Source organism: Juglans microcarpa x Juglans regia, unplaced genomic scaffold, assembly GCF_004785595.1.
Source record: "Juglans microcarpa x Juglans regia isolate MS1-56 unplaced genomic scaffold, Jm3101_v1.0 JmScfU0017, whole genome shotgun sequence".
Classification (NCBI taxonomy): Eukaryota; Viridiplantae; Streptophyta; class Magnoliopsida; order Fagales; family Juglandaceae; genus Juglans; species Juglans microcarpa x Juglans regia.
Window position 1 is genome coordinate 1 of NW_024475761.1, and position 20,713 is coordinate 20,713.

Genomic DNA, 20,713 nt, shown 5'->3' on the forward strand with positions numbered 1-20,713 from the left:
TTGCACCCCTCGTTTTTGTTTTTTCCGCCTTGCGAGATAAATTGACAAGAAGGACACTCGGGAGTGGATTTTTTGGGAAAATCTCGCCCTGCCCATCGCGTAGCCATGGGTTTGGATCAGATCTCCGTTTGGATTGGGATCGGAAGGACGCTAGTATGTCGCTCAAGGATTATATGAATTTTAAGTAATTAGTTTGATGGGTGCGATCATACCAGCACTAATGCACCGGATCCCATCAGAACTCCGCAGTTAAGCGTGCTTGGGCGAGAGTAGTACTAGGATGGGTGACCTCCTGGGAAGTCCTCGTGTTGCACCCCTCGTTTTTGTTTTTTCCGCCTTGCGAGATAAATTGACAAGAAGGACCACTCGGGAGTGGATTTTTGGGAAAATCTCGCCCTGCCCATCGCGTAGCCATGGGTTTGGATCAGATCTCCGTTTGGATTGGGATCGGAAGGACGCTAGTATGTCGCTCAAGGATTATATGAATTTTAAGTAATTAGTTTGATGGGTGCGATCATACCAGCACTAATGCACCGGATCCCATCAGAACTCCGCAGTTAAGCGTGCTTGGGCGAGAGTAGTACTAGGATGGGTGACCTCCTGGGAAGTCCTCGTGTTGCACCCCTCGTTTTTGTTTTTTCCGCCTTGCGAGATAAATTGACAAGAAGGACCACTCGGGAGTGGATTTTTGGGAAAATCTCGCCCTGCCCATCGCGTAGCCATGGGTTTGGATCAGATCTCCGTTTGGATTGGGATCGGAAGGACGCTAGTATGTCGCTCAAGGATTATATGAATTTTAAGTAATTAGTTTGATGGGTGCGATCATACCAGCACTAATGCACCGGATCCCATCAGAACTCCGCAGTTAAGCGTGCTTGGGCGAGAGTAGTACTAGGATGGGTGACCTCCTGGGAAGTCCTCGTGTTGCACCCCTCGTTTTTGTTTTTTCCGCCTTGCGAGATAAATTGACAAGAAGGACCACTCGGGAGTGGATTTTTGGGAAAATCTCGCCCTGCCCATCGCGTAGCCATGGGTTTGGATCAGATCTCCGTTTGGATTGGGATCGGAAGGACGCTAGTATGTCGCTCAAGGATTATATGAATTTTAAGTAATTAGTTTGATGGGTGCGATCATACCAGCACTAATGCACCGGATCCCATCAGAACTCCGCAGTTAAGCGTGCTTGGGCGAGAGTAGTACTAGGATGGGTGACCTCCTGGGAAGTCCTCGTGTTGCACCCCTCGTTTTTGTTTTTTTCCGCCTTGCGAGATAAATTGACAAGAAGGACCACTCGGGAGTGGATTTTTGGGAAAATCTCGCCCTGCCCATCGCGTAGCCATGGGTTTGGATCAGATCTCCGTTTGGATTGGGATCGGAAGGACGCTAGTATGTCGCTCAAGGATTATATGAATTTTAAGTAATTAGTTTGATGGGTGCGATCATACCAGCACTAATGCACCGGATCCCATCAGAACTCCGCAGTTAAGCGTGCTTGGGCGAGAGTAGTACTAGGATGGGTGACCTCCTGGGAAGTCCTCGTGTTGCACCCCTCGTTTTTGTTTTTTCCGCCTTGCGAGATAAATTGACAAGAAGGACCACTCGGGAGTGGATTTTTGGGAAAATCTCGCCCTGCCCATCGCGTAGCCATGGGTTTGGATCAGATCTCCGTTTGGATTGGGATCGGAAGGACGCTAGTATGTCGCTCAAGGATTATATGAATTTTAAGTAATTAGTTTGATGGGTGCGATCATACCAGCACTAATGCACCGGATCCCATCAGAACTCCGCAGTTAAGCGTGCTTGGGCGAGAGTAGTACTAGGATGGGTGACCTCCTGGGAAGTCCTCGTGTTGCACCCCTCGTTTTTGTTTTTTCCGCCTTGCGAGATAAATTGACAAGAAGGACCACTCGGGAGTGGATTTTTGGGAAAATCTCGCCCTGCCCATCGCGTAGCCATGGGTTTGGATCAGATCTCCGTTTGGATTGGGATCGGAAGGACGCTAGTATGTCGCTCAAGGATTATATGAATTTTAAGTAATTAGTTTGATGGGTGCGATCATACCAGCACTAATGCACCGGATCCCATCAGAACTCCGCAGTTAAGCGTGCTTGGGCGAGAGTAGTACTAGGATGGGTGACCTCCTGGGAAGTCCTCGTGTTGCACCCCTCGTTTTTGTTTTTTCCGCCTTGCGAGATAAATTGACAAGAAGGACCACTCGGGAGTGGATTTTTGGGAAAATCTCGCCCTGCCCATCGCGTAGCCATGGGTTTGGATCAGATCTCCGTTTGGATTGGGATCGGAAGGACGCTAGTATGTCGTCAAGGATTATATGAATTTTAAGTAATTAGTTTGATGGGTGCGATCATACCAGCACTAATGCACCGGATCCCATCAGAACTCCGCAGTTAAGCGTGCTTGGGCGAGAGTAGTACTAGGATGGGTGACCTCCTGGGAAGTCCTCGTGTTGCACCCCTCGTTTTTGTTTTTTCCGCCTTGCGAGATAAATTGACAAGAAGGACCACTCGGGAGTGGATTTTTGGGAAAATCTCGCCCTGCCCATCGCGTAGCCATGGGTTTGGATCAGATCTCCGTTTGGATTGGGATCGGAAGGACGCTAGTATGTCGTCAAGGATTATATGAATTTTAAGTAATTAGTTTGATGGGTGCGATCATACCAGCACTAATGCACCGGATCCCATCAGAACTCCGCAGTTAAGCGTGCTTGGGCGAGAGTAGTACTAGGATGGGTGACCTCCTGGGAAGTCCTCGTGTTGCACCCCTCGTTTTTGTTTTTTTCCGCCTTGCGAGATAAATTGACAAGAAGGACCACTCGGGAGTGGATTTTTGGGAAAATCTCGCCCTGCCCATCGCGTAGCCATGGGTTTGGATCAGATCTCCGTTTGGATTGGGATCGGAAGGACGCTAGTATGTCGCTCAAGGATTATATGAATTTTAAGTAATTAGTTTGATGGGTGCGATCATACCAGCACTAATGCACCGGATCCCATCAGAACTCCGCAGTTAAGCGTGCTTGGGCGAGAGTAGTACTAGGATGGGTGACCTCCTGGGAAGTCCTCGTGTTGCACCCCTCGTTTTTGTTTTTTCCGCCTTGCGAGATAAATTGACAAGAAGGACCACTCGGGAGTGGATTTTTGGGAAAATCTCGCCCTGCCCATCGCGTAGCCATGGGTTTGGATCAGATCTCCGTTTGGATTGGGATCGGAAGGACGCTAGTATGTCGCTCAAGGATTATATGAATTTTAAGTAATTAGTTTGATGGGTGCGATCATACCAGCACTAATGCACCGGATCCCATCAGAACTCCGCAGTTAAGCGTGCTTGGGCGAGAGTAGTACTAGGATGGGTGACCTCCTGGGAAGTCCTCGTGTTGCACCCCTCGTTTTTGTTTTTTTCCGCCTTGCGAGATAAATTGACAAGAAGGACCACTCGGGAGTGGATTTTTGGGAAAATCTCGCCCTGCCCATCGCGTAGCCATGGGTTTGGATCAGATCTCCGTTTGGATTGGGATCGGAAGGACGCTAGTATGTCGCTCAAGGATTATATGAATTTTAAGTAATTAGTTTGATGGGTGCGATCATACCAGCACTAATGCACCGGATCCCATCAGAACTCCGCAGTTAAGCGTGCTTGGGCGAGAGTAGTACTAGGATGGGTGACCTCCTGGGAAGTCCTCGTGTTGCACCCCTCGTTTTTGTTTTTTTCCGCCTTGCGAGATAAATTGACAAGAAGGACCACTCGGGAGTGGATTTTTGGGAAAATCTCGCCCTGCCCATCGCGTAGCCATGGGTTTGGATCAGATCTCCGTTTGGATTGGGATCGGAAGGACGCTAGTATGTCGCTCAAGGATTATATGAATTTTAAGTAATTAGTTTGATGGGTGCGATCATACCAGCACTAATGCACCGGATCCCATCAGAACTCCGCAGTTAAGCGTGCTTGGGCGAGAGTAGTACTAGGATGGGTGACCTCCTGGGAAGTCCTCGTGTTGCACCCCTCGTTTTTGTTTTTTCCGCCTTGCGAGATAAATTGACAAGAAGGACCACTCGGGAGTGGATTTTTGGGAAAATCTCGCCCTGCCCATCGCGTAGCCATGGGTTTGGATCAGATCTCCGTTTGGATTGGGATCGGAAGGACGCTAGTATGTCGCTCAAGGATTATATGAATTTTAAGTAATTAGTTTGATGGGTGCGATCATACCAGCACTAATGCACCGGATCCCATCAGAACTCCGCAGTTAAGCGTGCTTGGGCGAGAGTAGTACTAGGATGGGTGACCTCCTGGGAAGTCCTCGTGTTGCACCCCTCGTTTTTGTTTTTTCCGCCTTGCGAGATAAATTGACAAGAAGGACCACTCGGGAGTGGATTTTTGGGAAAATCTCGCCCTGCCCATCGCGTAGCCATGGGTTTGGATCAGATCTCCGTTTGGATTGGGATCGGAAGGACGCTAGTATGTCGCTCAAGGATTATATGAATTTTAAGTAATTAGTTTGATGGGTGCGATCATACCAGCACTAATGCACCGGATCCCATCAGAACTCCGCAGTTAAGCGTGCTTGGGCGAGAGTAGTACTAGGATGGGTGACCTCCTGGGAAGTCCTCGTGTTGCACCCCTCGTTTTTGTTTTTTCCGCCTTGCGAGATAAATTGACAAGAAGGACCACTCGGGAGTGGATTTTTGGGAAAATCTCGCCCTGCCCATCGCGTAGCCATGGGTTTGGATCAGATCTCCGTTTGGATTGGGATCGGAAGGACGCTAGTATGTCGCTCAAGGATTATATGAATTTTAAGTAATTAGTTTGATGGGTGCGATCATACCAGCACTAATGCACCGGATCCCATCAGAACTCCGCAGTTAAGCGTGCTTGGGCGAGAGTAGTACTAGGATGGGTGACCTCCTGGGAAGTCCTCGTGTTGCACCCCTCGTTTTTGTTTTTTCCGCCTTGCGAGATAAATTGACAAGAAGGACCACTCGGGAGTGGATTTTTGGGAAAATCTCGCCCTGCCCATCGCGTAGCCATGGGTTTGGATCAGATCTCCGTTTGGATTGGGATCGGAAGGACGCTAGTATGTCGCTCAAGGATTATATGAATTTTAAGTAATTAGTTTGATGGGTGCGATCATACCAGCACTAATGCACCGGATCCCATCAGAACTCCGCAGTTAAGCGTGCTTGGGCGAGAGTAGTACTAGGATGGGTGACCTCCTGGGAAGTCCTCGTGTTGCACCCCTCGTTTTTGTTTTTTCCGCCTTGCGAGATAAATTGACAAGAAGGACCACTCGGGAGTGGATTTTTGGGAAAATCTCGCCCTGCCCATCGCGTAGCCATGGGTTTGGATCAGATCTCCGTTTGGATTGGGATCGGAAGGACGCTAGTATGTCGCTCAAGGATTATATGAATTTTAAGTAATTAGTTTGATGGGTGCGATCATACCAGCACTAATGCACCGGATCCCATCAGAACTCCGCAGTTAAGCGTGCTTGGGCGAGAGTAGTACTAGGATGGGTGACCTCCTGGGAAGTCCTCGTGTTGCACCCCTCGTTTTTGTTTTTTCCGCCTTGCGAGATAAATTGACAAGAAGGACCACTCGGGAGTGGATTTTTGGGAAAATCTCGCCCTGCCCATCGCGTAGCCATGGGTTTGGATCAGATCTCCGTTTGGATTGGGATCGGAAGGACGCTAGTATGTCGCTCAAGGATTATATGAATTTTAAGTAATTAGTTTGATGGGTGCGATCATACCAGCACTAATGCACCGGATCCCATCAGAACTCCGCAGTTAAGCGTGCTTGGGCGAGAGTAGTACTAGGATGGGTGACCTCCTGGGAAGTCCTCGTGTTGCACCCCTCGTTTTTGTTTTTTCCGCCTTGCGAGATAAATTGACAAGAAGGACCACTCGGGAGTGGATTTTTGGGAAAATCTCGCCCTGCCCATCGCGTAGCCATGGGTTTGGATCAGATCTCCGTTTGGATTGGGATCGGAAGGACGCTAGTATGTCGCTCAAGGATTATATGAATTTTAAGTAATTAGTTTGATGGGTGCGATCATACCAGCACTAATGCACCGGATCCCATCAGAACTCCGCAGTTAAGCGTGCTTGGGCGAGAGTAGTACTAGGATGGGTGACCTCCTGGGAAGTCCTCGTGTTGCACCCCTCGTTTTTGTTTTTTCCGCCTTGCGAGATAAATTGACAAGAAGGACCACTCGGGAGTGGATTTTTGGGAAAATCTCGCCCTGCCCATCGCGTAGCCATGGGTTTGGATCAGATCTCCGTTTGGATTGGGATCGGAAGGACGCTAGTATGTCGCTCAAGGATTATATGAATTTTAAGTAATTAGTTTGATGGGTGCGATCATACCAGCACTAATGCACCGGATCCCATCAGAACTCCGCAGTTAAGCGTGCTTGGGCGAGAGTAGTACTAGGATGGGTGACCTCCTGGGAAGTCCTCGTGTTGCACCCCTCGTTTTTGTTTTTTCCGCCTTGCGAGATAAATTGACAAGAAGGACCACTCGGGAGTGGATTTTTGGGAAAATCTCGCCCTGCCCATCGCGTAGCCATGGGTTTGGATCAGATCTCCGTTTGGATTGGGATCGGAAGGACGCTAGTATGTCGCTCAAGGATTATATGAATTTTAAGTAATTAGTTTGATGGGTGCGATCATACCAGCACTAATGCACCGGATCCCATCAGAACTCCGCAGTTAAGCGTGCTTGGGCGAGAGTAGTACTAGGATGGGTGACCTCCTGGGAAGTCCTCGTGTTGCACCCCTCGTTTTTGTTTTTTCCGCCTTGCGAGATAAATTGACAAGAAGGACCACTCGGGAGTGGATTTTTGGGAAAATCTCGCCCTGCCCATCGCGTAGCCATGGGTTTGGATCAGATCTCCGTTTGGATTGGGATCGGAAGGACGCTAGTATGTCGCTCAAGGATTATATGAATTTTAAGTAATTAGTTTGATGGGTGCGATCATACCAGCACTAATGCACCGGATCCCATCAGAACTCCGCAGTTAAGCGTGCTTGGGCGAGAGTAGTACTAGGATGGGTGACCTCCTGGGAAGTCCTCGTGTTGCACCCCTCGTTTTTGTTTTTTCCGCCTTGCGAGATAAATTGACAAGAAGGACCACTCGGGAGTGGATTTTTGGGAAAATCTCGCCCTGCCCATCGCGTAGCCATGGGTTTGGATCAGATCTCCGTTTGGATTGGGATCGGAAGGACGCTAGTATGTCGCTCAAGGATTATATGAATTTTAAGTAATTAGTTTGATGGGTGCGATCATACCAGCACTAATGCACCGGATCCCATCAGAACTCCGCAGTTAAGCGTGCTTGGGCGAGAGTAGTACTAGGATGGGTGACCTCCTGGGAAGTCCTCGTGTTGCACCCCTCGTTTTTGTTTTTTCCGCCTTGCGAGATAAATTGACAAGAAGGACCACTCGGGAGTGGATTTTTGGGAAAATCTCGCCCTGCCCATCGCGTAGCCATGGGTTTGGATCAGATCTCCGTTTGGATTGGGATCGGAAGGACGCTAGTATGTCGCTCAAGGATTATATGAATTTTAAGTAATTAGTTTGATGGGTGCGATCATACCAGCACTAATGCACCGGATCCCATCAGAACTCCGCAGTTAAGCGTGCTTGGGCGAGAGTAGTACTAGGATGGGTGACCTCCTGGGAAGTCCTCGTGTTGCACCCCTCGTTTTTGTTTTTTCCGCCTTGCGAGATAAATTGACAAGAAGGACCACTCGGGAGTGGATTTTTGGGAAAATCTCGCCCTGCCCATCGCGTAGCCATGGGTTTGGATCAGATCTCCGTTTGGATTGGGATCGGAAGGACGCTAGTATGTCGCTCAAGGATTATATGAATTTTAAGTAATTAGTTTGATGGGTGCGATCATACCAGCACTAATGCACCGGATCCCATCAGAACTCCGCAGTTAAGCGTGCTTGGGCGAGAGTAGTACTAGGATGGGTGACCTCCTGGGAAGTCCTCGTGTTGCACCCCTCGTTTTTGTTTTTTCCGCCTTGCGAGATAAATTGACAAGAAGGACCACTCGGGAGTGGATTTTTGGGAAAATCTCGCCCTGCCCATCGCGTAGCCATGGGTTTGGATCAGATCTCCGTTTGGATTGGGATCGGAAGGACGCTAGTATGTCGCTCAAGGATTATATGAATTTTAAGTAATTAGTTTGATGGGTGCGATCATACCAGCACTAATGCACCGGATCCCATCAGAACTCCGCAGTTAAGCGTGCTTGGGCGAGAGTAGTACTAGGATGGGTGACCTCCTGGGAAGTCCTCGTGTTGCACCCCTCGTTTTTGTTTTTTCCGCCTTGCGAGATAAATTGACAAGAAGGACCACTCGGGAGTGGATTTTTGGGAAAATCTCGCCCTGCCCATCGCGTAGCCATGGGTTTGGATCAGATCTCCGTTTGGATTGGGATCGGAAGGACGCTAGTATGTCGCTCAAGGATTATATGAATTTTAAGTAATTAGTTTGATGGGTGCGATCATACCAGCACTAATGCACCGGATCCCATCAGAACTCCGCAGTTAAGCGTGCTTGGGCGAGAGTAGTACTAGGATGGGTGACCTCCTGGGAAGTCCTCGTGTTGCACCCCTCGTTTTTGTTTTTTCCGCCTTGCGAGATAAATTGACAAGAAGGACCACTCGGGAGTGGATTTTTGGGAAAATCTCGCCCTGCCCATCGCGTAGCCATGGGTTTGGATCAGATCTCCGTTTGGATTGGGATCGGAAGGACGCTAGTATGTCGCTCAAGGATTATATGAATTTTAAGTAATTAGTTTGATGGGTGCGATCATACCAGCACTAATGCACCGGATCCCATCAGAACTCCGCAGTTAAGCGTGCTTGGGCGAGAGTAGTACTAGGATGGGTGACCTCCTGGGAAGTCCTCGTGTTGCACCCCTCGTTTTTGTTTTTTCCGCCTTGCGAGATAAATTGACAAGAAGGACCACTCGGGAGTGGATTTTTGGGAAAATCTCGCCCTGCCCATCGCGTAGCCATGGGTTTGGATCAGATCTCCGTTTGGATTGGGATCGGAAGGACGCTAGTATGTCGCTCAAGGATTATATGAATTTTAAGTAATTAGTTTGATGGGTGCGATCATACCAGCACTAATGCACCGGATCCCATCAGAACTCCGCAGTTAAGCGTGCTTGGGCGAGAGTAGTACTAGGATGGGTGACCTCCTGGGAAGTCCTCGTGTTGCACCCCTCGTTTTTGTTTTTTCCGCCTTGCGAGATAAATTGACAAGAAGGACCACTCGGGAGTGGATTTTTGGGAAAATCTCGCCCTGCCCATCGCGTAGCCATGGGTTTGGATCAGATCTCCGTTTGGATTGGGATCGGAAGGACGCTAGTATGTCGCTCAAGGATTATATGAATTTTAAGTAATTAGTTTGATGGGTGCGATCATACCAGCACTAATGCACCGGATCCCATCAGAACTCCGCAGTTAAGCGTGCTTGGGCGAGAGTAGTACTAGGATGGGTGACCTCCTGGGAAGTCCTCGTGTTGCACCCCTCGTTTTTGTTTTTTCCGCCTTGCGAGATAAATTGACAAGAAGGACCACTCGGGAGTGGATTTTTGGGAAAATCTCGCCCTGCCCATCGCGTAGCCATGGGTTTGGATCAGATCTCCGTTTGGATTGGGATCGGAAGGACGCTAGTATGTCGCTCAAGGATTATATGAATTTTAAGTAATTAGTTTGATGGGTGCGATCATACCAGCACTAATGCACCGGATCCCATCAGAACTCCGCAGTTAAGCGTGCTTGGGCGAGAGTAGTACTAGGATGGGTGACCTCCTGGGAAGTCCTCGTGTTGCACCCCTCGTTTTTGTTTTTTCCGCCTTGCGAGATAAATTGACAAGAAGGACCACTCGGGAGTGGATTTTTGGGAAAATCTCGCCCTGCCCATCGCGTAGCCATGGGTTTGGATCAGATCTCCGTTTGGATTGGGATCGGAAGGACGCTAGTATGTCGCTCAAGGATTATATGAATTTTAAGTAATTAGTTTGATGGGTGCGATCATACCAGCACTAATGCACCGGATCCCATCAGAACTCCGCAGTTAAGCGTGCTTGGGCGAGAGTAGTACTAGGATGGGTGACCTCCTGGGAAGTCCTCGTGTTGCACCCCTCGTTTTTGTTTTTTCCGCCTTGCGAGATAAATTGACAAGAAGGACCACTCGGGAGTGGATTTTTGGGAAAATCTCGCCCTGCCCATCGCGTAGCCATGGGTTTGGATCAGATCTCCGTTTGGATTGGGATCGGAAGGACGCTAGTATGTCGCTCAAGGATTATATGAATTTTAAGTAATTAGTTTGATGGGTGCGATCATACCAGCACTAATGCACCGGATCCCATCAGAACTCCGCAGTTAAGCGTGCTTGGGCGAGAGTAGTACTAGGATGGGTGACCTCCTGGGAAGTCCTCGTGTTGCACCCCTCGTTTTTGTTTTTTCCGCCTTGCGAGATAAATTGACAAGAAGGACCACTCGGGAGTGGATTTTTGGGAAAATCTCGCCCTGCCCATCGCGTAGCCATGGGTTTGGATCAGATCTCCGTTTGGATTGGGATCGGAAGGACGCTAGTATGTCGCTCAAGGATTATATGAATTTTAAGTAATTAGTTTGATGGGTGCGATCATACCAGCACTAATGCACCGGATCCCATCAGAACTCCGCAGTTAAGCGTGCTTGGGCGAGAGTAGTACTAGGATGGGTGACCTCCTGGGAAGTCCTCGTGTTGCACCCCTCGTTTTTGTTTTTTCCGCCTTGCGAGATAAATTGACAAGAAGGACCACTCGGGAGTGGATTTTTGGGAAAATCTCGCCCTGCCCATCGCGTAGCCATGGGTTTGGATCAGATCTCCGTTTGGATTGGGATCGGAAGGACGCTAGTATGTCGCTCAAGGATTATATGAATTTTAAGTAATTAGTTTGATGGGTGCGATCATACCAGCACTAATGCACCGGATCCCATCAGAACTCCGCAGTTAAGCGTGCTTGGGCGAGAGTAGTACTAGGATGGGTGACCTCCTGGGAAGTCCTCGTGTTGCACCCCTCGTTTTTGTTTTTTCCGCCTTGCGAGATAAATTGACAAGAAGGACCACTCGGGAGTGGATTTTTGGGAAAATCTCGCCCTGCCCATCGCGTAGCCATGGGTTTGGATCAGATCTCCGTTTGGATTGGGATCGGAAGGACGCTAGTATGTCGCTCAAGGATTATATGAATTTTAAGTAATTAGTTTGATGGGTGCGATCATACCAGCACTAATGCACCGGATCCCATCAGAACTCCGCAGTTAAGCGTGCTTGGGCGAGAGTAGTACTAGGATGGGTGACCTCCTGGGAAGTCCTCGTGTTGCACCCCTCGTTTTTGTTTTTTCCGCCTTGCGAGATAAATTGACAAGAAGGACCACTCGGGAGTGGATTTTTGGGAAAATCTCGCCCTGCCCATCGCGTAGCCATGGGTTTGGATCAGATCTCCGTTTGGATTGGGATCGGAAGGACGCTAGTATGTCGCTCAAGGATTATATGAATTTTAAGTAATTAGTTTGATGGGTGCGATCATACCAGCACTAATGCACCGGATCCCATCAGAACTCCGCAGTTAAGCGTGCTTGGGCGAGAGTAGTACTAGGATGGGTGACCTCCTGGGAAGTCCTCGTGTTGCACCCCTCGTTTTTGTTTTTTCCGCCTTGCGAGATAAATTGACAAGAAGGACCACTCGGGAGTGGATTTTTGGGAAAATCTCGCCCTGCCCATCGCGTAGCCATGGGTTTGGATCAGATCTCCGTTTGGATTGGGATCGGAAGGACGCTAGTATGTCGCTCAAGGATTATATGAATTTTAAGTAATTAGTTTGATGGGTGCGATCATACCAGCACTAATGCACCGGATCCCATCAGAACTCCGCAGTTAAGCGTGCTTGGGCGAGAGTAGTACTAGGATGGGTGACCTCCTGGGAAGTCCTCGTGTTGCACCCCTCGTTTTTGTTTTTTCCGCCTTGCGAGATAAATTGACAAGAAGGACCACTCGGGAGTGGATTTTTGGGAAAATCTCGCCCTGCCCATCGCGTAGCCATGGGTTTGGATCAGATCTCCGTTTGGATTGGGATCGGAAGGACGCTAGTATGTCGCTCAAGGATTATATGAATTTTAAGTAATTAGTTTGATGGGTGCGATCATACCAGCACTAATGCACCGGATCCCATCAGAACTCCGCAGTTAAGCGTGCTTGGGCGAGAGTAGTACTAGGATGGGTGACCTCCTGGGAAGTCCTCGTGTTGCACCCCTCGTTTTTGTTTTTTCCGCCTTGCGAGATAAATTGACAAGAAGGACCACTCGGGAGTGGATTTTTGGGAAAATCTCGCCCTGCCCATCGCGTAGCCATGGGTTTGGATCAGATCTCCGTTTGGATTGGGATCGGAAGGACGCTAGTATGTCGCTCAAGGATTATATGAATTTTAAGTAATTAGTTTGATGGGTGCGATCATACCAGCACTAATGCACCGGATCCCATCAGAACTCCGCAGTTAAGCGTGCTTGGGCGAGAGTAGTACTAGGATGGGTGACCTCCTGGGAAGTCCTCGTGTTGCACCCCTCGTTTTTGTTTTTTCCGCCTTGCGAGATAAATTGACAAGAAGGACCACTCGGGAGTGGATTTTTGGGAAAATCTCGCCCTGCCCATCGCGTAGCCATGGGTTTGGATCAGATCTCCGTTTGGATTGGGATCGGAAGGACGCTAGTATGTCGCTCAAGGATTATATGAATTTTAAGTAATTAGTTTGATGGGTGCGATCATACCAGCACTAATGCACCGGATCCCATCAGAACTCCGCAGTTAAGCGTGCTTGGGCGAGAGTAGTACTAGGATGGGTGACCTCCTGGGAAGTCCTCGTGTTGCACCCCTCGTTTTTGTTTTTTCCGCCTTGCGAGATAAATTGACAAGAAGGACCACTCGGGAGTGGATTTTTGGGAAAATCTCGCCCTGCCCATCGCGTAGCCATGGGTTTGGATCAGATCTCCGTTTGGATTGGGATCGGAAGGACGCTAGTATGTCGCTCAAGGATTATATGAATTTTAAGTAATTAGTTTGATGGGTGCGATCATACCAGCACTAATGCACCGGATCCCATCAGAACTCCGCAGTTAAGCGTGCTTGGGCGAGAGTAGTACTAGGATGGGTGACCTCCTGGGAAGTCCTCGTGTTGCACCCCTCGTTTTTGTTTTTTCCGCCTTGCGAGATAAATTGACAAGAAGGACCACTCGGGAGTGGATTTTTGGGAAAATCTCGCCCTGCCCATCGCGTAGCCATGGGTTTGGATCAGATCTCCGTTTGGATTGGGATCGGAAGGACGCTAGTATGTCGCTCAAGGATTATATGAATTTTAAGTAATTAGTTTGATGGGTGCGATCATACCAGCACTAATGCACCGGATCCCATCAGAACTCCGCAGTTAAGCGTGCTTGGGCGAGAGTAGTACTAGGATGGGTGACCTCCTGGGAAGTCCTCGTGTTGCACCCCTCGTTTTTGTTTTTTCCGCCTTGCGAGATAAATTGACAAGAAGGACCACTCGGGAGTGGATTTTTGGGAAAATCTCGCCCTGCCCATCGCGTAGCCATGGGTTTGGATCAGATCTCCGTTTGGATTGGGATCGGAAGGACGCTAGTATGTCGCTCAAGGATTATATGAATTTTAAGTAATTAGTTTGATGGGTGCGATCATACCAGCACTAATGCACCGGATCCCATCAGAACTCCGCAGTTAAGCGTGCTTGGGCGAGAGTAGTACTAGGATGGGTGACCTCCTGGGAAGTCCTCGTGTTGCACCCCTCGTTTTTGTTTTTTCCGCCTTGCGAGATAAATTGACAAGAAGGACCACTCGGGAGTGGATTTTTGGGAAAATCTCGCCCTGCCCATCGCGTAGCCATGGGTTTGGATCAGATCTCCGTTTGGATTGGGATCGGAAGGACGCTAGTATGTCGCTCAAGGATTATATGAATTTTAAGTAATTAGTTTGATGGGTGCGATCATACCAGCACTAATGCACCGGATCCCATCAGAACTCCGCAGTTAAGCGTGCTTGGGCGAGAGTAGTACTAGGATGGGTGACCTCCTGGGAAGTCCTCGTGTTGCACCCCTCGTTTTTGTTTTTTCCGCCTTGCGAGATAAATTGACAAGAAGGACCACTCGGGAGTGGATTTTTGGGAAAATCTCGCCCTGCCCATCGCGTAGCCATGGGTTTGGATCAGATCTCCGTTTGGATTGGGATCGGAAGGACGCTAGTATGTCGCTCAAGGATTATATGAATTTTAAGTAATTAGTTTGATGGGTGCGATCATACCAGCACTAATGCACCGGATCCCATCAGAACTCCGCAGTTAAGCGTGCTTGGGCGAGAGTAGTACTAGGATGGGTGACCTCCTGGGAAGTCCTCGTGTTGCACCCCTCGTTTTTGTTTTTTCCGCCTTGCGAGATAAATTGACAAGAAGGACCACTCGGGAGTGGATTTTTGGGAAAATCTCGCCCTGCCCATCGCGTAGCCATGGGTTTGGATCAGATCTCCGTTTGGATTGGGATCGGAAGGACGCTAGTATGTCGCTCAAGGATTATATGAATTTTAAGTAATTAGTTTGATGGGTGCGATCATACCAGCACTAATGCACCGGATCCCATCAGAACTCCGCAGTTAAGCGTGCTTGGGCGAGAGTAGTACTAGGATGGGTGACCTCCTGGGAAGTCCTCGTGTTGCACCCCTCGTTTTTGTTTTTTCCGCCTTGCGAGATAAATTGACAAGAAGGACCACTCGGGAGTGGATTTTTGGGAAAATCTCGCCCTGCCCATCGCGTAGCCATGGGTTTGGATCAGATCTCCGTTTGGATTGGGATCGGAAGGACGCTAGTATGTCGCTCAAGGATTATATGAATTTTAAGTAATTAGTTTGATGGGTGCGATCATACCAGCACTAATGCACCGGATCCCATCAGAACTCCGCAGTTAAGCGTGCTTGGGCGAGAGTAGTACTAGGATGGGTGACCTCCTGGGAAGTCCTCGTGTTGCACCCCTCGTTTTTGTTTTTTCCGCCTTGCGAGATAAATTGACAAGAAGGACCACTCGGGAGTGGATTTTTGGGAAAATCTCGCCCTGCCCATCGCGTAGCCATGGGTTTGGATCAGATCTCCGTTTGGATTGGGATCGGAAGGACGCTAGTATGTCGCTCAAGGATTATATGAATTTTAAGTAATTAGTTTGATGGGTGCGATCATACCAGCACTAATGCACCGGATCCCATCAGAACTCCGCAGTTAAGCGTGCTTGGGCGAGAGTAGTACTAGGATGGGTGACCTCCTGGGAAGTCCTCGTGTTGCACCCCTCGTTTTTGTTTTTTCCGCCTTGCGAGATAAATTGACAAGAAGGACCACTCGGGAGTGGATTTTTGGGAAAATCTCGCCCTGCCCATCGCGTAGCCATGGGTTTGGATCAGATCTCCGTTTGGATTGGGATCGGAAGGACGCTAGTATGTCGCTCAAGGATTATATGAATTTTAAGTAATTAGTTTGATGGGTGCGATCATACCAGCACTAATGCACCGGATCCCATCAGAACTCCGCAGTTAAGCGTGCTTGGGCGAGAGTAGTACTAGGATGGGTGACCTCCTGGGAAGTCCTCGTGTTGCACCCCTCGTTTTTGTTTTTTCCGCCTTGCGAGATAAATTGACAAGAAGGACCACTCGGGAGTGGATTTTTGGGAAAATCTCGCCCTGCCCATCGCGTAGCCATGGGTTTGGATCAGATCTCCGTTTGGATTGGGATCGGAAGGACGCTAGTATGTCGCTCAAGGATTATATGAATTTTAAGTAATTAGTTTGATGGGTGCGATCATACCAGCACTAATGCACCGGATCCCATCAGAACTCCGCAGTTAAGCGTGCTTGGGCGAGAGTAGTACTAGGATGGGTGACCTCCTGGGAAGTCCTCGTGTTGCACCCCTCGTTTTTGTTTTTTCCGCCTTGCGAGATAAATTGACAAGAAGGACCACTCGGGAGTGGATTTTTGGGAAAATCTCGCCCTGCCCATCGCGTAGCCATGGGTTTGGATCAGATCTCCGTTTGGATTGGGATCGGAAGGACGCTAGTATGTCGCTCAAGGATTATATGAATTTTAAGTAATTAGTTTGATGGGTGCGATCATACCAGCACTAATGCACCGGATCCCATCAGAACTCCGCAGTTAAGCGTGCTTGGGCGAGAGTAGTACTAGGATGGGTGACCTCCTGGGAAGTCCTCGTGTTGCACCCCTCGTTTTTGTTTTTTCCGCCTTGCGAGATAAATTGACAAGAAGGACCACTCGGGAGTGGATTTTTGGGAAAATCTCGCCCTGCCCATCGCGTAGCCATGGGTTTGGATCAGATCTCCGTTTGGATTGGGATCGGAAGGACGCTAGTATGTCGCTCAAGGATTATATGAATTTTAAGTAATTAGTTTGATGGGTGCGATCATACCAGCACTAATGCACCGGATCCCATCAGAACTCCGCAGTTAAGCGTGCTTGGGCGAGAGTAGTACTAGGATGGGTGACCTCCTGGGAAGTCCTCGTGTTGCACCCCTCGTTTTTGTTTTTTCCGCCTTGCGAGATAAATTGACAAGAAGGACCACTCGGGAGTGGATTTTTGGGAAAATCTCGCCCTGCCCATCGCGTAGCCATGGGTTTGGATCAGATCTCCGTTTGGATTGGGATCGGAAGGACGCTAGTATGTCGCTCAAGGATTATATGAATTTTAAGTAATTAGTTTGATGGGTGCGATCATACCAGCACTAATGCACCGGATCCCATCAGAACTCCGCAGTTAAGCGTGCTTGGGCGAGAGTAGTACTAGGATGGGTGACCTCCTGGGAAGTCCTCGTGTTGCACCCCTCGTTTTTGTTTTTTCCGCCTTGCGAGATAAATTGACAAGAAGGACCACTCGGGAGTGGATTTTTGGGAAAATCTCGCCCTGCCCATCGCGTAGCCATGGGTTTGGATCAGATCTCCGTTTGGATTGGGATCGGAAGGACGCTAGTATGTCGCTCAAGGATTATATGAATTTTAAGTAATTAGTTTGATGGGTGCGATCATACCAGCACTAATGCACCGGATCCCATCAGAACTCCGCAGTTAAGCGTGCTTGGGCGAGAGTAGTACTAGGATGGGTGACCTCCTGGGAAGTCCTCGTGTTGCACCCCTCGTTTTTGTTTTTTCCGCCTTGCGAGATAAATTGACAAGAAGGACCACTCGGGAGTGGATTTTTGGGAAAATCTCGCCCTGCCCATCGCGTAGCCATGGGTTTGGATCAGATCTCCGTTTGGATTGGGATCGGAAGGACGCTAGTATGTCGCTCAAGGATTATATGAATTTTAAGTAATTAGTTTGATGGGTGCGATCATACCAGCACTAATGCACCGGATCCCATCAGAACTCCGCAGTTAAGCGTGCTTGGGCGAGAGTAGTACTAGGATGGGTGACCTCCTGGGAAGTCCTCGTGTTGCACCCCTCGTTTTTGTTTTTTCCGCCTTGCGAGATAAATTGACAAGAAGGACCACTCGGGAGTGGATTTTTGGGAAAATCTCGCCCTGCCCATCGCGTAGCCATGGGTTTGGATCAGATCTCCGTTTGGATTGGGATCGGAAGGACGCTAGTATGTCGCTCAAGGATTATATGAATTTTAAGTAATTAGTTTGATGGGTGCGATCATACCAGCACTAATGCACCGGATCCCATCAGAACTCCGCAGTTAAGCGTGCTTGGGCGAGAGTAGTACTAGGATGGGTGACCTCCTGGGAAGTCCTCGTGTTGCACCCCTCGTTTTTGTTTTTTCCGCCTTGCGAGATAAATTGACAAGAAGGACCACTCGGGAGTGGATTTTTGGGAAAATCTCGCCCTGCCCATCGCGTAGCCATGGGTTTGGATCAGATCTCCGTTTGGATTGGGATCGGAAGGACGCTAGTATGTCGCTCAAGGATTATATGAATTTTAAGTAATTAGTTTGATGGGTGCGATCATACCAGCACTAATGCACCGGATCCCATCAGAACTCCGCAGTTAAGCGTGCTTGGGCGAGAGTAGTACTAGGATGGGTGACCTCCTGGGAAGTCCTCGTGTTGCACCCCTCGTTTTTGTTTTTTCCGCCTTGCGAGATAAATTGACAAGAAGGACCACTCGGGAGTGGATTTTTGGGAAAATCTCGCCCTGCCCATCGCGTAGCCATGGGTTTGGATCAGATCTCCGTTTGGATTGGGATCGGAAGGACGCTAGTATGTCGCTCAAGGATTATATGAATTTTAAGTAATTAGTTTGATGGGTGCGATCATACCAGCACTAATGCACCGGATCCCATCAGAACTCCGCAGTTAAGCGTGCTTGGGCGAGAGTAGTACTAGGATGGGTGACCTCCTGGGAAGTCCTCGTGTTGCACCCCTCGTTTTTGTTTTTTCCGCCTTGCGAGATAAATTGACAAGAAGGACCACTCGGGAGTGGATTTTTGGGAAAATCTCGCCCTGCCCATCGCGTAGCCATGGGTTTGGATCAGATCTCCGTTTGGATTGGGATCGGAAGGACGCTAGTATGTCGCTCAAGGATTATATGAATTTTAAGTAATTAGTTTGATGGGTGCGATCATACCAGCACTAATGCACCGGATCCCATCAGAACTCCGCAGTTAAGCGTGCTTGGGCGAGAGTAGTACTAGGATGGGTGACCTCCTGGGAAGTCCTCGTGTTGCACCCCTCGTTTTTGTTTTTTCCGCCTTGCGAGATAAATTGACAAGAAGGACCACTCGGGAGTGGATTTTTGGGAAAATCTCGCCCTGCCCATCGCGTAGCCATGGGTTTGGATCAGATCTCCGTTTGGATTGGGATCGGAAGGACGCTAGTATGTCGCTCAAGGATTATATGAATTTTAAGTAATTAGTTTGATGGGTGCGATCATACCAGCACTAATGCACCGGATCCCATCAGAACTCCGCAGTTAAGCGTGCTTGGGCGAGAGTAGTACTAGGATGGGTGACCTCCTGGGAAGTCCTCGTGTTGCACCCCTCGTTTTTGTTTTTTCCGCCTTGCGAGATAAATTGACAAGAAGGACCACTCGGGAGTGGATTTTTGGGAAAATCTCGCCCTGCCCATCGCGTAGCCATGGGTTTGGATCAGATCTCCGTTTGGATTGGGATCGGAAGGACGCTAGTATGTCGCTCAAGGATTATATGAATTTTAAGTAATTAGTTTGATGGGTGCGATCATACCAGCACTAATGCACCGGATCCCATCAGAACTCCGCAGTTAAGCGTGCTTGGGCGAGAGTAGTACTAGGATGGGTGACCTCCTGGGAAGTCCTCGTGTTGCACCCCTCGTTTTTGTTTTTTCCGCCTTGCGAGATAAATTGACAAGAAGGACCACTCGGGAGTGGATTTTTGGGAAAATCTCGCCCTGCCCATCGCGTAGCCATGGGTTTGGATCAGATCTCCGTTTGGATTGGGATCGGAAGGACGCTAGTATGTCGCTCAAGGATTATATGAATTTTAAGTAATTAGTTTGATGGGTGCGATCATACCAGCACTAATGCACCGGATCCCATCAGAACTCCGCAGTTAAGCGTGCTTGGGCGAGAGTAGTACTAGGATGGGTGACCTCCTGGGAAGTCCTCGTGTTGCACCCCTCGTTTTTGTTTTTTCCGCCTTGCGAGATAAATTGACAAGAAGGACCACTCGGGAGTGGATTTTTGGGAAAATCTCGCCCTGCCCATCGCGTAGCCATGGGTTTGGATCAGATCTCCGTTTGGATTGGGATCGGAAGGACGCTAGTATGTCGCTCAAGGATTATATGAATTTTAAGTAATTAGTTTGATGGGTGCGATCATACCAGCACTAATGCACCGGATCCCATCAGAACTCCGCAGTTAAGCGTGCTTGGGCGAGAGTAGTACTAGGATGGGTGACCTCCTGGGAAGTCCTCGTGTTGCACCCCTCGTTTTTGTTTTTTCCGCCTTGCGAGATAAATTGACAAGAAGGACCACTCGGGAGTGGATTTTTGGGAAAATCTCGCCCTGCCCATCGCGTAGCCATGGGTTTGGATCAGATCTCCGTTTGGATTGGGATCGGAAGGACGCTAGTATGTCGCTCAAGGATTATATGAATTTTAAGTAATTAGTTTGATGGGTGCGATCATACCAGCACTAATGCACCGGATCCCATCAGAACTCCGCAGTTAAGCGTGCTTGGGCGAGAGTAGTACTAGGATGGGTGACCTCCTGGGAAGTCCTCGTGTTGCACCCCTCGTTTTTGTTTTTTCCGCCTTGCGAGATAAATTGACAAGAAGGACCACTCGGGAGTGGATTTTTGGGAAAATCTCGCCCTGCCCATCGCGTAGCCATGGGTTTGGATCAGATCTCCGTTTGGATTGGGATCGGAAGGACGCTAGTATGTCGCTCAAGGATTATATGAATTTTAAGTAATTAGTTTGATGGGTGCGATCATACCAGCACTAATGCACCGGATCCCATCAGAACTCCGCAGTTAAGCGTGCTTGGGCGAGAGTAGTACTAGGATGGGTGACCTCCTGGGAAGTCCTCGTGTTGCACCCCTCGTTTTTGTTTTTTCCGCCTTGCGAGATAAATTGACAAGAAGGACCACTCGGGAGTGGATTTTTG

At 49.0% G+C, this 20,713-nt stretch overlaps 67 non-coding genes across 67 annotated transcripts; all 67 read left to right on the forward strand.

Moving 5' to 3' along the window:
- Positions 1-198: 198 nt before the first annotated feature.
- On the forward strand, positions 199-317 carry LOC121245268. The gene has a single exon (XR_005936611.1). It is a non-coding gene; the product is annotated as a 5S ribosomal RNA (ribosomal RNA).
- Positions 318-506: 189 nt separating this feature from the next.
- LOC121245387 lies at positions 507-625 on the forward strand. The gene has a single exon (XR_005936722.1). It is a non-coding gene; the product is annotated as a 5S ribosomal RNA (ribosomal RNA).
- Positions 626-814: 189 nt separating this feature from the next.
- On the forward strand, positions 815-933 carry LOC121245416. The gene has a single exon (XR_005936751.1). It is a non-coding gene; the product is annotated as a 5S ribosomal RNA (ribosomal RNA).
- Positions 934-1,122: 189 nt separating this feature from the next.
- Positions 1,123-1,241, forward strand: LOC121245428. The gene has a single exon (XR_005936762.1). It is a non-coding gene; the product is annotated as a 5S ribosomal RNA (ribosomal RNA).
- A 190-nt stretch (positions 1,242-1,431) lies between these two features.
- LOC121245439 lies at positions 1,432-1,550 on the forward strand. The gene has a single exon (XR_005936773.1). It is a non-coding gene; the product is annotated as a 5S ribosomal RNA (ribosomal RNA).
- A 189-nt stretch (positions 1,551-1,739) lies between these two features.
- Positions 1,740-1,858, forward strand: LOC121245275. The gene has a single exon (XR_005936617.1). It is a non-coding gene; the product is annotated as a 5S ribosomal RNA (ribosomal RNA).
- Positions 1,859-2,047: 189 nt separating this feature from the next.
- LOC121245286 lies at positions 2,048-2,166 on the forward strand. Its single transcript, XR_005936628.1, has one exon. It is a non-coding gene; the product is annotated as a 5S ribosomal RNA (ribosomal RNA).
- A 188-nt stretch (positions 2,167-2,354) lies between these two features.
- LOC121245298 lies at positions 2,355-2,473 on the forward strand. The gene has a single exon (XR_005936639.1). It is a non-coding gene; the product is annotated as a 5S ribosomal RNA (ribosomal RNA).
- Positions 2,474-2,661: 188 nt separating this feature from the next.
- On the forward strand, positions 2,662-2,780 carry LOC121245310. Its single transcript, XR_005936650.1, has one exon. It is a non-coding gene; the product is annotated as a 5S ribosomal RNA (ribosomal RNA).
- Positions 2,781-2,970: 190 nt separating this feature from the next.
- LOC121245321 lies at positions 2,971-3,089 on the forward strand. Its single transcript, XR_005936661.1, has one exon. It is a non-coding gene; the product is annotated as a 5S ribosomal RNA (ribosomal RNA).
- Positions 3,090-3,278: 189 nt separating this feature from the next.
- Positions 3,279-3,397, forward strand: LOC121245333. The gene has a single exon (XR_005936672.1). It is a non-coding gene; the product is annotated as a 5S ribosomal RNA (ribosomal RNA).
- Positions 3,398-3,587: 190 nt separating this feature from the next.
- Positions 3,588-3,706, forward strand: LOC121245345. Its single transcript, XR_005936683.1, has one exon. It is a non-coding gene; the product is annotated as a 5S ribosomal RNA (ribosomal RNA).
- Positions 3,707-3,896: 190 nt separating this feature from the next.
- Positions 3,897-4,015, forward strand: LOC121245357. Its single transcript, XR_005936694.1, has one exon. It is a non-coding gene; the product is annotated as a 5S ribosomal RNA (ribosomal RNA).
- A 189-nt stretch (positions 4,016-4,204) lies between these two features.
- LOC121245368 lies at positions 4,205-4,323 on the forward strand. Its single transcript, XR_005936705.1, has one exon. It is a non-coding gene; the product is annotated as a 5S ribosomal RNA (ribosomal RNA).
- Positions 4,324-4,512: 189 nt separating this feature from the next.
- LOC121245381 lies at positions 4,513-4,631 on the forward strand. The gene has a single exon (XR_005936716.1). It is a non-coding gene; the product is annotated as a 5S ribosomal RNA (ribosomal RNA).
- Positions 4,632-4,820: 189 nt separating this feature from the next.
- LOC121245393 lies at positions 4,821-4,939 on the forward strand. Its single transcript, XR_005936728.1, has one exon. It is a non-coding gene; the product is annotated as a 5S ribosomal RNA (ribosomal RNA).
- Positions 4,940-5,128: 189 nt separating this feature from the next.
- Positions 5,129-5,247, forward strand: LOC121245404. The gene has a single exon (XR_005936739.1). It is a non-coding gene; the product is annotated as a 5S ribosomal RNA (ribosomal RNA).
- Positions 5,248-5,436: 189 nt separating this feature from the next.
- On the forward strand, positions 5,437-5,555 carry LOC121245408. Its single transcript, XR_005936743.1, has one exon. It is a non-coding gene; the product is annotated as a 5S ribosomal RNA (ribosomal RNA).
- A 189-nt stretch (positions 5,556-5,744) lies between these two features.
- Positions 5,745-5,863, forward strand: LOC121245409. Its single transcript, XR_005936744.1, has one exon. It is a non-coding gene; the product is annotated as a 5S ribosomal RNA (ribosomal RNA).
- Positions 5,864-6,052: 189 nt separating this feature from the next.
- LOC121245410 lies at positions 6,053-6,171 on the forward strand. The gene has a single exon (XR_005936745.1). It is a non-coding gene; the product is annotated as a 5S ribosomal RNA (ribosomal RNA).
- A 189-nt stretch (positions 6,172-6,360) lies between these two features.
- On the forward strand, positions 6,361-6,479 carry LOC121245411. Its single transcript, XR_005936746.1, has one exon. It is a non-coding gene; the product is annotated as a 5S ribosomal RNA (ribosomal RNA).
- A 189-nt stretch (positions 6,480-6,668) lies between these two features.
- LOC121245412 lies at positions 6,669-6,787 on the forward strand. Its single transcript, XR_005936747.1, has one exon. It is a non-coding gene; the product is annotated as a 5S ribosomal RNA (ribosomal RNA).
- A 189-nt stretch (positions 6,788-6,976) lies between these two features.
- LOC121245413 lies at positions 6,977-7,095 on the forward strand. Its single transcript, XR_005936748.1, has one exon. It is a non-coding gene; the product is annotated as a 5S ribosomal RNA (ribosomal RNA).
- Positions 7,096-7,284: 189 nt separating this feature from the next.
- Positions 7,285-7,403, forward strand: LOC121245414. The gene has a single exon (XR_005936749.1). It is a non-coding gene; the product is annotated as a 5S ribosomal RNA (ribosomal RNA).
- Positions 7,404-7,592: 189 nt separating this feature from the next.
- On the forward strand, positions 7,593-7,711 carry LOC121245415. Its single transcript, XR_005936750.1, has one exon. It is a non-coding gene; the product is annotated as a 5S ribosomal RNA (ribosomal RNA).
- Positions 7,712-7,900: 189 nt separating this feature from the next.
- LOC121245417 lies at positions 7,901-8,019 on the forward strand. Its single transcript, XR_005936752.1, has one exon. It is a non-coding gene; the product is annotated as a 5S ribosomal RNA (ribosomal RNA).
- Positions 8,020-8,208: 189 nt separating this feature from the next.
- On the forward strand, positions 8,209-8,327 carry LOC121245418. The gene has a single exon (XR_005936753.1). It is a non-coding gene; the product is annotated as a 5S ribosomal RNA (ribosomal RNA).
- Positions 8,328-8,516: 189 nt separating this feature from the next.
- LOC121245419 lies at positions 8,517-8,635 on the forward strand. The gene has a single exon (XR_005936754.1). It is a non-coding gene; the product is annotated as a 5S ribosomal RNA (ribosomal RNA).
- A 189-nt stretch (positions 8,636-8,824) lies between these two features.
- LOC121245420 lies at positions 8,825-8,943 on the forward strand. The gene has a single exon (XR_005936755.1). It is a non-coding gene; the product is annotated as a 5S ribosomal RNA (ribosomal RNA).
- Positions 8,944-9,132: 189 nt separating this feature from the next.
- On the forward strand, positions 9,133-9,251 carry LOC121245421. Its single transcript, XR_005936756.1, has one exon. It is a non-coding gene; the product is annotated as a 5S ribosomal RNA (ribosomal RNA).
- A 189-nt stretch (positions 9,252-9,440) lies between these two features.
- LOC121245422 lies at positions 9,441-9,559 on the forward strand. Its single transcript, XR_005936757.1, has one exon. It is a non-coding gene; the product is annotated as a 5S ribosomal RNA (ribosomal RNA).
- Positions 9,560-9,748: 189 nt separating this feature from the next.
- Positions 9,749-9,867, forward strand: LOC121245423. The gene has a single exon (XR_005936758.1). It is a non-coding gene; the product is annotated as a 5S ribosomal RNA (ribosomal RNA).
- Positions 9,868-10,056: 189 nt separating this feature from the next.
- On the forward strand, positions 10,057-10,175 carry LOC121245424. The gene has a single exon (XR_005936759.1). It is a non-coding gene; the product is annotated as a 5S ribosomal RNA (ribosomal RNA).
- Positions 10,176-10,364: 189 nt separating this feature from the next.
- Positions 10,365-10,483, forward strand: LOC121245425. The gene has a single exon (XR_005936760.1). It is a non-coding gene; the product is annotated as a 5S ribosomal RNA (ribosomal RNA).
- A 189-nt stretch (positions 10,484-10,672) lies between these two features.
- Positions 10,673-10,791, forward strand: LOC121245426. The gene has a single exon (XR_005936761.1). It is a non-coding gene; the product is annotated as a 5S ribosomal RNA (ribosomal RNA).
- A 189-nt stretch (positions 10,792-10,980) lies between these two features.
- LOC121245429 lies at positions 10,981-11,099 on the forward strand. Its single transcript, XR_005936763.1, has one exon. It is a non-coding gene; the product is annotated as a 5S ribosomal RNA (ribosomal RNA).
- Positions 11,100-11,288: 189 nt separating this feature from the next.
- Positions 11,289-11,407, forward strand: LOC121245430. The gene has a single exon (XR_005936764.1). It is a non-coding gene; the product is annotated as a 5S ribosomal RNA (ribosomal RNA).
- A 189-nt stretch (positions 11,408-11,596) lies between these two features.
- On the forward strand, positions 11,597-11,715 carry LOC121245431. The gene has a single exon (XR_005936765.1). It is a non-coding gene; the product is annotated as a 5S ribosomal RNA (ribosomal RNA).
- A 189-nt stretch (positions 11,716-11,904) lies between these two features.
- LOC121245432 lies at positions 11,905-12,023 on the forward strand. The gene has a single exon (XR_005936766.1). It is a non-coding gene; the product is annotated as a 5S ribosomal RNA (ribosomal RNA).
- A 189-nt stretch (positions 12,024-12,212) lies between these two features.
- LOC121245433 lies at positions 12,213-12,331 on the forward strand. The gene has a single exon (XR_005936767.1). It is a non-coding gene; the product is annotated as a 5S ribosomal RNA (ribosomal RNA).
- A 189-nt stretch (positions 12,332-12,520) lies between these two features.
- Positions 12,521-12,639, forward strand: LOC121245434. Its single transcript, XR_005936768.1, has one exon. It is a non-coding gene; the product is annotated as a 5S ribosomal RNA (ribosomal RNA).
- Positions 12,640-12,828: 189 nt separating this feature from the next.
- LOC121245435 lies at positions 12,829-12,947 on the forward strand. Its single transcript, XR_005936769.1, has one exon. It is a non-coding gene; the product is annotated as a 5S ribosomal RNA (ribosomal RNA).
- A 189-nt stretch (positions 12,948-13,136) lies between these two features.
- LOC121245436 lies at positions 13,137-13,255 on the forward strand. The gene has a single exon (XR_005936770.1). It is a non-coding gene; the product is annotated as a 5S ribosomal RNA (ribosomal RNA).
- A 189-nt stretch (positions 13,256-13,444) lies between these two features.
- LOC121245437 lies at positions 13,445-13,563 on the forward strand. Its single transcript, XR_005936771.1, has one exon. It is a non-coding gene; the product is annotated as a 5S ribosomal RNA (ribosomal RNA).
- A 189-nt stretch (positions 13,564-13,752) lies between these two features.
- Positions 13,753-13,871, forward strand: LOC121245438. The gene has a single exon (XR_005936772.1). It is a non-coding gene; the product is annotated as a 5S ribosomal RNA (ribosomal RNA).
- Positions 13,872-14,060: 189 nt separating this feature from the next.
- On the forward strand, positions 14,061-14,179 carry LOC121245440. Its single transcript, XR_005936774.1, has one exon. It is a non-coding gene; the product is annotated as a 5S ribosomal RNA (ribosomal RNA).
- Positions 14,180-14,368: 189 nt separating this feature from the next.
- Positions 14,369-14,487, forward strand: LOC121245441. Its single transcript, XR_005936775.1, has one exon. It is a non-coding gene; the product is annotated as a 5S ribosomal RNA (ribosomal RNA).
- Positions 14,488-14,676: 189 nt separating this feature from the next.
- Positions 14,677-14,795, forward strand: LOC121245442. Its single transcript, XR_005936776.1, has one exon. It is a non-coding gene; the product is annotated as a 5S ribosomal RNA (ribosomal RNA).
- Positions 14,796-14,984: 189 nt separating this feature from the next.
- Positions 14,985-15,103, forward strand: LOC121245444. Its single transcript, XR_005936777.1, has one exon. It is a non-coding gene; the product is annotated as a 5S ribosomal RNA (ribosomal RNA).
- Positions 15,104-15,292: 189 nt separating this feature from the next.
- On the forward strand, positions 15,293-15,411 carry LOC121245445. The gene has a single exon (XR_005936778.1). It is a non-coding gene; the product is annotated as a 5S ribosomal RNA (ribosomal RNA).
- Positions 15,412-15,600: 189 nt separating this feature from the next.
- LOC121245269 lies at positions 15,601-15,719 on the forward strand. The gene has a single exon (XR_005936612.1). It is a non-coding gene; the product is annotated as a 5S ribosomal RNA (ribosomal RNA).
- A 189-nt stretch (positions 15,720-15,908) lies between these two features.
- On the forward strand, positions 15,909-16,027 carry LOC121245270. Its single transcript, XR_005936613.1, has one exon. It is a non-coding gene; the product is annotated as a 5S ribosomal RNA (ribosomal RNA).
- Positions 16,028-16,216: 189 nt separating this feature from the next.
- Positions 16,217-16,335, forward strand: LOC121245271. Its single transcript, XR_005936614.1, has one exon. It is a non-coding gene; the product is annotated as a 5S ribosomal RNA (ribosomal RNA).
- A 189-nt stretch (positions 16,336-16,524) lies between these two features.
- LOC121245272 lies at positions 16,525-16,643 on the forward strand. The gene has a single exon (XR_005936615.1). It is a non-coding gene; the product is annotated as a 5S ribosomal RNA (ribosomal RNA).
- Positions 16,644-16,832: 189 nt separating this feature from the next.
- On the forward strand, positions 16,833-16,951 carry LOC121245273. Its single transcript, XR_005936616.1, has one exon. It is a non-coding gene; the product is annotated as a 5S ribosomal RNA (ribosomal RNA).
- Positions 16,952-17,140: 189 nt separating this feature from the next.
- Positions 17,141-17,259, forward strand: LOC121245276. Its single transcript, XR_005936618.1, has one exon. It is a non-coding gene; the product is annotated as a 5S ribosomal RNA (ribosomal RNA).
- Positions 17,260-17,448: 189 nt separating this feature from the next.
- Positions 17,449-17,567, forward strand: LOC121245277. The gene has a single exon (XR_005936619.1). It is a non-coding gene; the product is annotated as a 5S ribosomal RNA (ribosomal RNA).
- Positions 17,568-17,756: 189 nt separating this feature from the next.
- LOC121245278 lies at positions 17,757-17,875 on the forward strand. Its single transcript, XR_005936620.1, has one exon. It is a non-coding gene; the product is annotated as a 5S ribosomal RNA (ribosomal RNA).
- Positions 17,876-18,064: 189 nt separating this feature from the next.
- Positions 18,065-18,183, forward strand: LOC121245279. Its single transcript, XR_005936621.1, has one exon. It is a non-coding gene; the product is annotated as a 5S ribosomal RNA (ribosomal RNA).
- Positions 18,184-18,372: 189 nt separating this feature from the next.
- Positions 18,373-18,491, forward strand: LOC121245280. Its single transcript, XR_005936622.1, has one exon. It is a non-coding gene; the product is annotated as a 5S ribosomal RNA (ribosomal RNA).
- Positions 18,492-18,680: 189 nt separating this feature from the next.
- Positions 18,681-18,799, forward strand: LOC121245281. Its single transcript, XR_005936623.1, has one exon. It is a non-coding gene; the product is annotated as a 5S ribosomal RNA (ribosomal RNA).
- A 189-nt stretch (positions 18,800-18,988) lies between these two features.
- Positions 18,989-19,107, forward strand: LOC121245282. Its single transcript, XR_005936624.1, has one exon. It is a non-coding gene; the product is annotated as a 5S ribosomal RNA (ribosomal RNA).
- Positions 19,108-19,296: 189 nt separating this feature from the next.
- On the forward strand, positions 19,297-19,415 carry LOC121245283. Its single transcript, XR_005936625.1, has one exon. It is a non-coding gene; the product is annotated as a 5S ribosomal RNA (ribosomal RNA).
- Positions 19,416-19,604: 189 nt separating this feature from the next.
- On the forward strand, positions 19,605-19,723 carry LOC121245284. Its single transcript, XR_005936626.1, has one exon. It is a non-coding gene; the product is annotated as a 5S ribosomal RNA (ribosomal RNA).
- Positions 19,724-19,912: 189 nt separating this feature from the next.
- On the forward strand, positions 19,913-20,031 carry LOC121245285. Its single transcript, XR_005936627.1, has one exon. It is a non-coding gene; the product is annotated as a 5S ribosomal RNA (ribosomal RNA).
- A 189-nt stretch (positions 20,032-20,220) lies between these two features.
- Positions 20,221-20,339, forward strand: LOC121245287. The gene has a single exon (XR_005936629.1). It is a non-coding gene; the product is annotated as a 5S ribosomal RNA (ribosomal RNA).
- Positions 20,340-20,528: 189 nt separating this feature from the next.
- LOC121245288 lies at positions 20,529-20,647 on the forward strand. Its single transcript, XR_005936630.1, has one exon. It is a non-coding gene; the product is annotated as a 5S ribosomal RNA (ribosomal RNA).
- Positions 20,648-20,713: the final 66 nt, after the last annotated feature.